This window comes from Hermetia illucens, chromosome 4 (genome assembly GCF_905115235.1).
Source record: "Hermetia illucens chromosome 4, iHerIll2.2.curated.20191125, whole genome shotgun sequence".
Taxonomy (NCBI): domain Eukaryota; kingdom Metazoa; phylum Arthropoda; class Insecta; order Diptera; family Stratiomyidae; genus Hermetia; species Hermetia illucens.
Window position 1 is genome coordinate 90,480,109 of NC_051852.1, and position 11,823 is coordinate 90,491,931.

Sequence of the window (11,823 nt, forward strand, 5' to 3'; positions counted from 1 at the left end):
GATACATCTGCAATATGCAGCCATAAAGGTGTCCAACACCAACTCTTTGATCGCTAGAGTAATACTGACTATAGTTGGCCCAAGACAAAGGCGTCGATAATTGATTTCAAGAGTGGTTACTTCGGTTGTATTGTACGCAACACATGTGCAGGCAACCGTTCCAGGTAATATCAGAAATAGAAGAAAAACTGCACCAGCTTATCGACTTAGTTTCCCCCGAACATACTGTGCTTACCGAATAACATTCAACGACGCAGCACTTCTTATAGCAGGGATGATGCCTATCGATATCTTAGCGATTGAAGCCGCTCGCCGACAGTTGACAAGAGAGCTATCACTGGCAGAATGGTAGAAACGATAGGATGAGAGCAAGAAAGGACGCTGGACTCATAAGCTGATACCGAAAATCGAAAGGATAACCAGGGGCATGTTAACGTGGGGTGACTTGGCAGTTTCTGGGCGGACATGGCGGTTATCCACTATATTTTCCCCGATTTGCCCATGGTGACTCTTCGAAATGACCGATTTATGAATACGTAACGGAGGATGAGGAGCATGTACTCTTTCACTACCTAAAATTCGCATCATACAGAATGAAAATTGAAGCGGTTGCTAATATCCACGGAAAACATCGCGTCTAATATTTAAGTTCGATTGAGGTGTGTGAAGCTTTGGAACAAGCAATAGAGAATATCCACGTAATATTACGCCAGGAGGAGTTTGGAAGGAAGAAGGAGACGAAGCGAATCATCGCTACGAAAATCAATTAAATACTGATCCAGCAGAGCTTCTATAAGTTAGTTCGAATTTAGAATTTAGAGCTACGCCGGATGTTGCAGTAATTATCATGCATTCTAAAACAAACGTCTTCCAGGCGACAACAAAACAACGGCCAGTGTAAATTCAATGTCGATCTATATCCTGGACCCGAACTGCAACACGATTTGGCTCAGATTCGCTGGAATCGCTAGAATTTTCGACCCTCTATAGTGACTATAGCTACGCAGAAGAAACTACGTGTACAGAAGAATCGAGTCCCAGTTACCGTAAAGTTATGATGTGAACCACACGTGCTCTTCGATACGTCGGAGTTTGCATTCGCCGCAGTTATCTACAGCAAGGTTACCAGGCTAGATGGTGTAGTAGTAGCATCGCCGCTCTGTGCTAGAACCCGGGTGAAACCGTTGAAGACAAAGCTGACATTGCAAAGTTAGAGCGGGGCGTTACTATTGGTAGAGGTGATGGATATGGTAGCTTCCACTTTGCAATTAGGTGAAGTGCCTGAATGTTGCGATTGTGCGGGCTTGAATAAGAATGGAACCCGGAGAGCTGGAAAATTACGTCGCGAATCGAGTGAATATCAGGACATTAGTGAACAAGTCTGAACTAGGGGTACATAAAATCAAAAGACAACTTCAAATATTCTGCCTTCAGGAATCTGAATGAATGATGAAGACAGCCCCAATGGTGGAATCGGTGACAGCGGCTTTAGGAAGAAAGTCCACAAAAAGAGCTTGCTTGCTTCTCGGGATATAGAAGACGCTATTCAAGCTTTTCTAAACTGCTGGGTGTGGGGTGGTTTACATGATAAGTAAGGTGCGCTTTCTATATATGGGATGAAGGATGCATCCACCTTCAAAAGATACAGCATATCAGATAAGAGTGAAATAGATCGATGATGAGATAGATGAGTTTCATTATAATATTATTATTCTGTTAAGGGAAAGTCGCACCGCGTCCTTGAAGAACTATTGTGCCCTTCATTATAATAACACCTAAAGCTGTGTAGGTGATAAACCTACAGCAATGACACAGTACAAAGCCACACACAAAGATCCACGATTAACCAATACTATCGGGAGACTAGAAGAGCAGATAACATGGTCGCTTAAAGGGTAGTTATTCCAGCTCTACAAAAATATATATATGGTATATGGATAGGTAGACAAACAGATAAGCAGACATACAGGGAACCGATTTAATAAGGGTCTGCTTTGCTTAAAGCCTTAAAGTGGCATGCGAAAAGTCCTCCCAGTGAATGCATTCAAGTCTTTGGAAAAACGCGAAAAAGCAGCAGAAACTATGGTTAATATTGCATTCTATATATATAATATTATCTAAGTTGCCACTTTTCTAAATATTTTCCAATGACAAAGATCCATTTGTAATATTAATGGAGACCAAGCCTCCAATCCCTCCAGAAAACATTCCGAGCATCAATTTCATTTCAGTACAAATTGAGCGTGAATTTAATTCTGCAGAAAGTTAAATATTAAAAGGATCTTTTTCGCAGATGCCATATTTACAGCCGACCTAATGGCCAAGTGGAACAAGATGAAGTAATTCCCACTTCGAAGTCAGCTTTTTATTTCTATTCTTTGCTATGCTGAAGGCACAGACCAAGGATTTCGTTCGCCATTCGCAAATTATTAATGGCAAGGAGCATACACTCCCATTTGCCTTCCTTACTACAGCCTGTAGTCGGGGTGTATGATTGTAATCACAATTTCTGATTGTTATTTCGGCACTCGGGTGAAATTGGAAATCTTGAAGTAACTAGATTTCTGGATTACACTACATTTCATAAGTTTGTTGCAGGGAGGTAAAATGGAGTTGTTGAGACCTTGTACATGAATACAATGTTAAGGGGGTTGAAATTATCTTAGCAGATATTTTACTTACACTAATAGAGAGTAGGTGCTGTTATGAACGCTTAGTATCTGTACTGAGCAAAGGGTGATACACCGACGCACAAACTGGGTGAAACTGATGTAGGTGTATCTGGTAATTACTTTCTTGGTAATAGAGAAGAACATAAAAACTTAATGTTCGTTCCAAGAGAGTGGAAATATTGAAATACAGTTTACCGCCTTATACCATATACGAGGATGCATTTGAAAGCTGTAAATGAGGGTAACATGATTCAATATGTGGGTCATTGGAGTTCAATGGAAATCATACATGGTCGTATACGGTAATTTGGAACTTGCTTGTAATAAGGATTTTCAATTATTTCTGCCAAATAGAGAGCAGTATTATATGCAATAGTGGAAATGGTTGTATTCTGAAAAATTGTTTGCATACTTATATATCTCGCGATATAAACACAATACAACTTATCCATTATCCTGATGGAGAAGAATCGACAAATGACCATGAGAACTACCAGAAGAGCATCATCATTGGTACGTAGGTATATTTGGTGGCAAAAAAGTAGGAACGATTGGTTCGATGATGATTATGTTGTAGTGCACAACAGTCAATGAACTGATCAGAGAAGTCGATCATGTACACAATGTAAACAATCCATCTCCCACCCTCTGTGTATAATTTTCAACGAATGCTACTTTCCTCATTTTTCGGAAAAGACGCTAAATATACATATTTTCTATTCTCACTCTCCTCCTCTTGTTTTCAAATCCTCTAGAGATACACTAACGACTGGTTGACCGCGCATTTCCGTTAACCTATAGCGAAAAAGCAGCATGACTTTGTGAAACATCGGTTTATTGCTTCAAGCTTTCTCTACCTTTTCAGCTTAATTCACGGCAGGAGGTGCACGACATTTACACCGATTTCTCTAAATCCTTTGATTCCAGCAACCACAATAGTTTCCGCTACATCTTTTCATCCCAGCTTCCCCTATTCATCCGGATTGTCCGGATAGCTGAGTGGTTAGAGCACAAGGCTGTCGTATGGAAGGTCGCGGTTCAAATCTCAGTGGAGACAGTGGGATTTCTATGGTGATTTGATGTCGGATACCAGTCGACTCAGCTGTGAATGAGTGCCTGAGTCAAATCAGGGTAATAATCTCGGGCGAGCGCAATGCTGGCCACATTGTCTCCTACAATATACTGTAGCGTACTGTTACGGTCTTGAATGAAGTGCTCTAACACACTTCAAGGCCCTGATCTCTTATGGACTGTTGCGCCAACGATTATTATAATAATATAATTTATAATTTTGTTTCACCAAATATTCCATCAGAATATAATTTCTATTTACAGGAAACCCACTAACCCAGCGGACGATCCCGGCCAGCACAAAATGGCGGGGTATGGCACGATGATCCACCGCCTTCTAACAATCCAACCCAGAGAGGTAGACTACCAGACTAAAAAACTCTACCTTATGGACACTGCATGAACGGGTACACCACGAGGGATAGAACGTAGTAATCTCACTACACTGTACACCCAACAACGACTTCTACCGCATTAAAAAAATCAAGTGTCACCTTTTCAAATCTGTCCAACCATATAAAACGGACATTGAAAAAGGTTCGATATACAATTAGTAGGGTCAAGTCGTATCTGCCAGAAAAATTCCAGCTGGCTAGAGAAAAGGACCGAAAAATGGTAGAGGAGATGAGCGGTATAAACAAAATCGCCTGCGCAGATTGTCCGAAGGTATATATCGGACAAACAAAACGGCTGGTAACTTCTAGATTTAGGGAGCATACGAAGGAGGCAGAGTTGGCTATGAAGTACTCTGGAAAACCTTCAAAATCGATGGTGGCTAAATATATGGTGGAATGCGGCCATAAAATATGCGCCGACGATTTGAAAGTGTTAAAACAGGCAAGGAAGATTAACCAGCTGGACACCTATGAAAGCTTATTCATTAGCAAACAGCCGGCAGACACTAGACTGAATTCAATTCAGGCTATTGCCAATAATAGTGAATATTATTTAACAAACTTCTTTCAGGATAGACAAATAAGTCTTTAAAATGTAATTAAATATTTCTTCTTTTTAGGATTTAGATATAAGTCTTTAAAAACTAATTTAGCCATAATTAGAATAGTTTTCTCGAATACACACAGTGTATCCAACTCGTACGGTCTCCCAGGTTTCGCCAGTGTATTCCAGGTGGAAGTACTGGCGATATTGGAAGTCTGGCTGGAGCGGGATTCGAGCGCCAAGCGCCTTGTACTCAGCGACGACATCTTCCAGGGTGATGGGGCAGTGCAGAGACGCGCTGAACCGTTTGAGCGGCACGCTCAAGGTCACAGGTCACTCTCCTCTTGGTTCCCGGGCATAGGAACATAGAGGGGAATGAGCGGTCTAACCTATTGACGAGGCAAGGCTCTGTTCTTGGCAGCCCTTCAGCGAATACAGTCGGTGTTCCGATGGCGGCTGCCGGGGGCCGACTCTACTTGCACTACCTAGCAGCCGTGGGCCGAAGATGGCGAAGGCTTACGAGCTGTGTGAAGTCAAGAAGAATTTGGTCCGCTTATAAGATAGCCCGATCACGAGAGTTCCTGTGCCAGACACGTGCAAATCCTTTCAAGATTACGGCGGTCTGCATGGAGCATTGGCCCATAGCGGACCATGCCGCTAAGCTCGGCATACCCTACAATTCGCGTTGCCGAAGCTGCGAAGAAAGAAGGGAAACCCTTATGTACTTTCTCTGCGATTGCCCGGCTCTGGCTAGAGTCAGGCTACGGACACTGGGTAAACCATTCTTTGAGGACCTCAGAGAGATTTCTAGCTGCAGGGTGGGAGAGCTGCTTTCTTCCGTGAATGCTATAGGCTGCCTTTGAAGAACCGAGCCAGCTGAACTCTGCTTCCCTGCTCCCATAACAACAGTCACGGTGTTAGGAGTTTGTGGCATCAAAACGGCACACCAAAGCGCTAATTGGGCTCCTCGGAGCGCCCACTGATACCTACCTACCTATCTACCTGTAAAATTAATAGGACTGACTTTGTTAGCTAATTTGATAAGGATCATTCTCAATGTCCAGTTGTTAGAGCGCTAGGCTATCGTATCGAAAATCGAGATTCAAATTTCACCTGAGTCAAATCATGGTAATAATCACGGGCCGGCCTCATTGCCTCCTATGGCGAACTCTAATAATGTAGTGTACCGTTACGGTCTTGAATGAAGTGCTCTAACACACTTCAAGGCCCTGATCCAATATGGATTGTTCTGCCAACGATTGTTATCAGTAGCGTTATGAATGCCTTAAAAAAGGCGAACGGTGACGCTGAGGTGGGCGGTAGAGGTACTTCACTTTTCAAGTCCAACCAACTGTATGTGTACGATCTTGACATAATAGGAGCAACACCCCCCTGTTGTATAAAGTGCTTTCCACCACGTCGAGCAGGCGACAATTAGCGCAAGATCTTGCGCTGCTCATTAATGAAAGCAAAATACATGGTAGCACTTGCAAATTGGAAGCAACGAATAGAGGAGACCATAACTTTGAAACCGTTTAAAATTTCTCCTCTTGGCGGTCCTCATGTAGGAGTGTGTGGGAGCAGAATCCAGCAGTTTCAAATATTCATATTTCCAAACGATAACAGCTAGAGATCGCTTTAAGGTCCCAAATAATTTTTTTTGTTTGTGGGATGATTGAGTTTTGCCTGGCCAGTCCGTCGCCCTATTCATTCCCTTCCATTTTCATATAACTGTTATGTTAGGAGAGGTTGACTTTGAGCATACCAACGAGGCTATTGAGCGCTTCCCTGCGCTACCCCACCAGTCTGGAAATGTCGCGAGTGAATAAAATATCTTAATAGTCGCTTGGGTATAGGCCGGTATACGGTTGGAGCTCGGATTATGTCCCAGTCATCAACAAGCTTTCATGATCGCCAGTAACCACGCTTGGAATACACTGTTGTAACGTACGATTTGCTGGTGCTGTATTGTTTTACAAGACTTGTGTACACTGTTCGTATCCGAAAATACTCTGGCATCGAGTGAACAGACCATCTCTGATCCATCGGTAAAATATACTGTGTCGTAACCTCGCAGCATGATGCCAATCTTCCACTCTGCCCTGGTAGGCAAGCCATTAACAAAGCTCCCCTTGAAGTTCGGTATGTATGTGGCGTAGTCTTGAATGTTACAATGGCTGGCTGGACTACTCCACACTCAAGGAGTCTGACAGCATTGCAAGTTTTAGAGAGGTTCAGGGCAAGGATGAGTAAGAATACATTGAAGACATTCACTGAGCAAGGTTGCCGAGTCTCATTAACACTTGCATATGTGGTTCTTTGTATCCTATTAAGATTGGCTTTATGATGGCTTTTACTTAGCGCCAGCTACCACCCAACAGAACCCATCATTAAAATGGAATGAAGGACAGCTCCGGACATCCGAAGAAAGATATTTGTCCGGAAGATCCAGAATAACACCCAGAGATTCACGTTTTAGGAAAGTGCCAACCTTTGTCCATTTAGCTGCGAGATGGTGAATTCAGGTGTCTTTATCTTAGTGATAAGTCGCGTCCATTCCGTTGTGGTTGGATTTATACAGAGTCTATATCTTTCAGCCTACAAGCACCCCTTTCTCAACACACTTTCAATAAGTTCACCCATAACGGGAGAACTATCCCTGACACGAATATAACTTTCTAATGTATTCTTCGGCTACAGGCAGGGTCTGTCGCAGATGTAGCTACGGTGTAGGCTAGGACACCTGTCAGTTATTACAGATATCGAGTTGGGGAATCTCGGCGTAAAGCCAAGATTCAAGTTATTATCATTAAGGCGTTCCTAGAGTGGATGCCGATTGTTGCGCCGTTGATGCTCATGATTAGCCAAAGGAAGCAGGTTTGAAAGTATCTGACACACTAGACTAGTTTTAATAATAATATACATATATGCTTTTGAATTACCTTAACCTTGAGTTTAGCTGTCTCGTAGGTGAGTATTCTTATGCTCACTAAATTGTTTTTCACTACATTTTGAGGTAACCAGCACGAACCAACTGTTTATTTAGCTGCTAATAACCGATAACAAAATTTAAAATAAACCCTAAAGGTTTGATGGATGGTGATGGACTTTCATCAGGAATTGTTAATGAACTGTTGATGAAGGGTAACTTTACAGTTGTTAAAAAAAGTGTGTAATTGAGAGTAGTCGATTAGGACTACCTGTGGCTAAAAAAAAATTTGATCAAAAATTTCCTTATATAAGTACTGTTTTATAAGAAAAGTAATAGATTATAGCATAGCTTCCCTCTAAGTAGTGAAAACCCACGTAAGTGGAAGTATGAAAAGCGGGACCAGCTGAATGATACTACGAGAAGATCATTCTTTGTACTGATCTTTAAATTGGTTAATCAAAATAAACGGTTTGTAATATACTCGTTGAAAAGGATCTTCACACAATCTGGGACTTGGTCCTGGGGACAAAAGAAACCTTGAAAAATATATTCACTATAATAATTCATCAATATGCATTCCATAAAATTTTCAAAGGTAGAAATTCCCATCCATCAGTTAACAACAATTAACTTTTTGACAATGGATAGTTTTTTTTAATCAAATTTGTTTTACGAAAAAGACAACTTCTTAACACTGACGTAGAGTATTTAGTTAGGTCATGCTCAAACTACCTTTTATAGACTCACGACATTTTTAGCCATATGCAGACTACACCCAAATTCACAATCCTGGTTGACAAACAGGCATACCAACTCGTGTCGCCGGCATTATACCTATATTTAAGAATAGCGCACTTAGTACGACGAAGCAGAACGGTCAATTATCGCCCCTTTTCAGGTTTTTTCGTACAGCTCCTCCCTCATGGTTGACTCCTCTCTTATAGACCTTTTCCGAACCTTTTGAGAAATTCTAATACCTTACTGAGTTTTGGCCTTAGATGAACAATTCAGCTTCTTCCGTATTAGACCATGGTTTTTGCCAAAGCGGGTGGTTGATTTCTATGTTTGAGGTTGAAAAACGCTTTACAATAAAACGTTATTCAATGATGTGCTTTGTTGCAATCAATTAAAACATGTGTACCTCAGCTTCCAAACCAATCCAGTTCGAGGAATTGGAAATTTAATTACTGAAAACGAAAAGTGCGGTCAAATTAGAATGACGTGAACTCTCGACAAAATATCATGATAGTCTATCGCCCCTCGTCTACGCCAAGGTTCAATTTGCACAACCTTCTTGGGGTGGTGATAGACTATACTGATGAATCGCTCGCCAAAATCCACTTTATCCTCTCGAAGACGCTCTAAAAGTTGCTAAAAAAGTGTATTTTTGTTCTATTGTTAGCAAATGTGGTACCCATTGTGCAAACAGCTTTTTGAAACCCAATACTTCAGTCGAAATATTACTTACACTGCCTAGGCATTGGGCAGTGTGGCTTCTATGATACTAAATCGTATTCAATCACTCGACGATTTTCCAATACCATATCCTGTATTTTTTCTACGATTTCTGGTGTTGCTGATGTTTTTTGACGTCCTTGACGTGAATCGTCCTGAAGTCTTGTACGACCACATTTAAATTTAGCAACCCATCTTTCTACTGTAATAATTGAAGACGAAGAGTCATTATACACTTTCAACATTCGTTCATAAATTTCCTTTGCTTTTAAACCTTCCGAAAATAAAATTCAATCACTACACGATACTTGATTTTTTCCATTCTAAAAAATACTTTGACACGTCGATACTAAATGGCTTGTAAACAAAGAATGAATTGACAGTTTGAAATGCCGTTTGGTGGGGTGACGACTCGCGGTAGAAAAACTCGTTGGCTGTGTTTCTGGTTACGTATGTAGCATATAGGTAGCATATACGCAGCATCTTATGCCAGCTGATGCTACTATCTCTAACAAGCTGTAAGCACAGCTTCGAGTCGGACATTATTTCGAAGTATTTCAGTGGTGACTTAGAGCGGATGATATGTTCGCTGGAGCAAATTTTAAAATAATTTCGATTTGCGCCGTTTTATTATAAGTATCATCTCAGGTTTATATTCGGTAACTTCAAGAATCATCAATAGGTAGTATTTCCCTTCACAAAAGCTTTCATAGTCAGATTGTAAGCCTTCTTACATACCTAACCAACTAACTTTCGGAAGCGTTAATGCCAGTTTGATGTATAACCACCACTACCAATTATAGGAGCATCCCCCCGAGAACCTCGCCAATTGTATTCAGAAGATGATATCAGATAGGCAGATAGGTGTAAACTCACTTTTTGGCTAACTCTGCTTCAAGAACAAGGTTTTGCAATTTGTATCCTGCCGAAGGCAGACTGTGAACACCCGCGTTTTGAGCCGTTTTAAATTTTTCCAGGACCTTTTTTTGACACATCATCGGCAACGGAGCAACAACCGGTATCCGGTCTAGGCTTAATAAGGAACTCTAGACATCTCGGTTTTGCGCCGAGGTCCACCAATTCGACATCCCTAAAGGCTGTCTGGCGTCCTGGCCTACGCCATCGCTCCATCTCAGGCAGGCTTCGTCTCGTCTTCCTTTTCGACCGTAGATATTGCCCTTATAGACTTTTCGGGCTGGATCATCCTCATCCATACGGATTAAGTGACCCGCCCACCGTAACCAATTGAGCCGGATTTCATCCACAACCTGGCGGTCATGGTATCGCTCATAGATTTCATCGTTATGTAGGCTACGGAATCGTCCATCCTCATGTAGGGGGCCAGAAATTCTTCGGAGGATTCTTCTCTAGAACGCGGCAAGAGTTCGCAATTTTTCTTGCTAAGAACCGTTTCCGAGGAATTCATGAGGACTGGCAAGATCATAGTCTTGTACAGTAAGAGCTTTGACCCTATAGTTAGACGTTTCGAGCGAAACAGTTTTTGTAAGCTGAAATAGGTTTTGTTGGCTGACAACAACCGTGCGCGGATTTCATCATCGTAGCTGTTATCAGTTGTGATTTTCGACCCTAGATAGGAGAAATTATCAACGGTCTCAAAGTTGTATTATCCTATTTTTATTCTCCCCGTTTGACCAGTGCGGTTTGATGTTATTGGTTGCTTGGTTTTCGGTGTTGACGTTGCCATCATATACTTTGTCTTGCCTTCTTTGATGTGCACACCAAGTTTTGCGCCGCCTCGATCTGGATGAAGGCAGTTTGTATGTCTCGGTTCGTTTTTAATATGATGTCGATATCATCAGCGTAGGCCAGTATTTGAGTGGACTTAAAGAGGATCGTACCTCGAGGGCCAGGTTAAAGAGGACGCATGATAGAGCATCCCCTTGTCGTAGACCGTTGTTAATGTCGAATGCTCTTGAGAGCGATTCTGCTCGAGACACCGAATTCTCTCATGGCCGTGTACAGTTTTACCCTCGCTATGCTATCATAGGCGGCTTTAAAGTTGATGAAAAGATGGTGCAACTGATGTCCATATTCCAACAGTTTTTCCATCGCTTACCACACAGAGAAAGTATGATCTGCTGCTGATTTGCCTCTTTGGTATGGGCCAGTGATGTTCTGGGCGTATGGGACTATCCAGCCTAGCAAGCTAGCGGAGAATATCTTATAGATGGTACTCAACAATGTGATATCTCCCTTTTTATGTATGATTCAGAAAATGCCTCACTGCCTGTCGTCAGGCATTGATTCGTTGTCCCATACTCTGAGCACAAGTTGATGAACCACTTGGTGTAATTGGTCTCCCCAATATTTAACCAATTCGGCTGTAATTCCATCGGCTCCTGGCGACTTATGATTTTTAAGCCGATGAATTGCACGGGCAGTGTCTTCTATGCTTGGTGGTGGCAGTATTTGTCCGTCGTCTTCAGTTGGCGGGACCTCCAACTCGCCGATGTTCTGGTTGTTTAGTAGTTCATCAAAATACTCAACCCATCGCTCGAATATGCCCATTCTGTCGTAAATCAGATTTTCCTCTTTGTCTTGGCAGAATGAACATCGAAGTGTATAAGGCTTCATCCTGCTGACTTGTTGGCAAAAACTTATGGTGCGGTTGCTCCCTGTACTTACTTTTTTCGTCTGTGAAATCGCTTCTCCGCTCGAAGGAGTTCGTGATTAGCCTCCGCACGTGCACGCGTCCTTTGAGACTGCAGCATTACTCCGTATGCGGCATTCTTC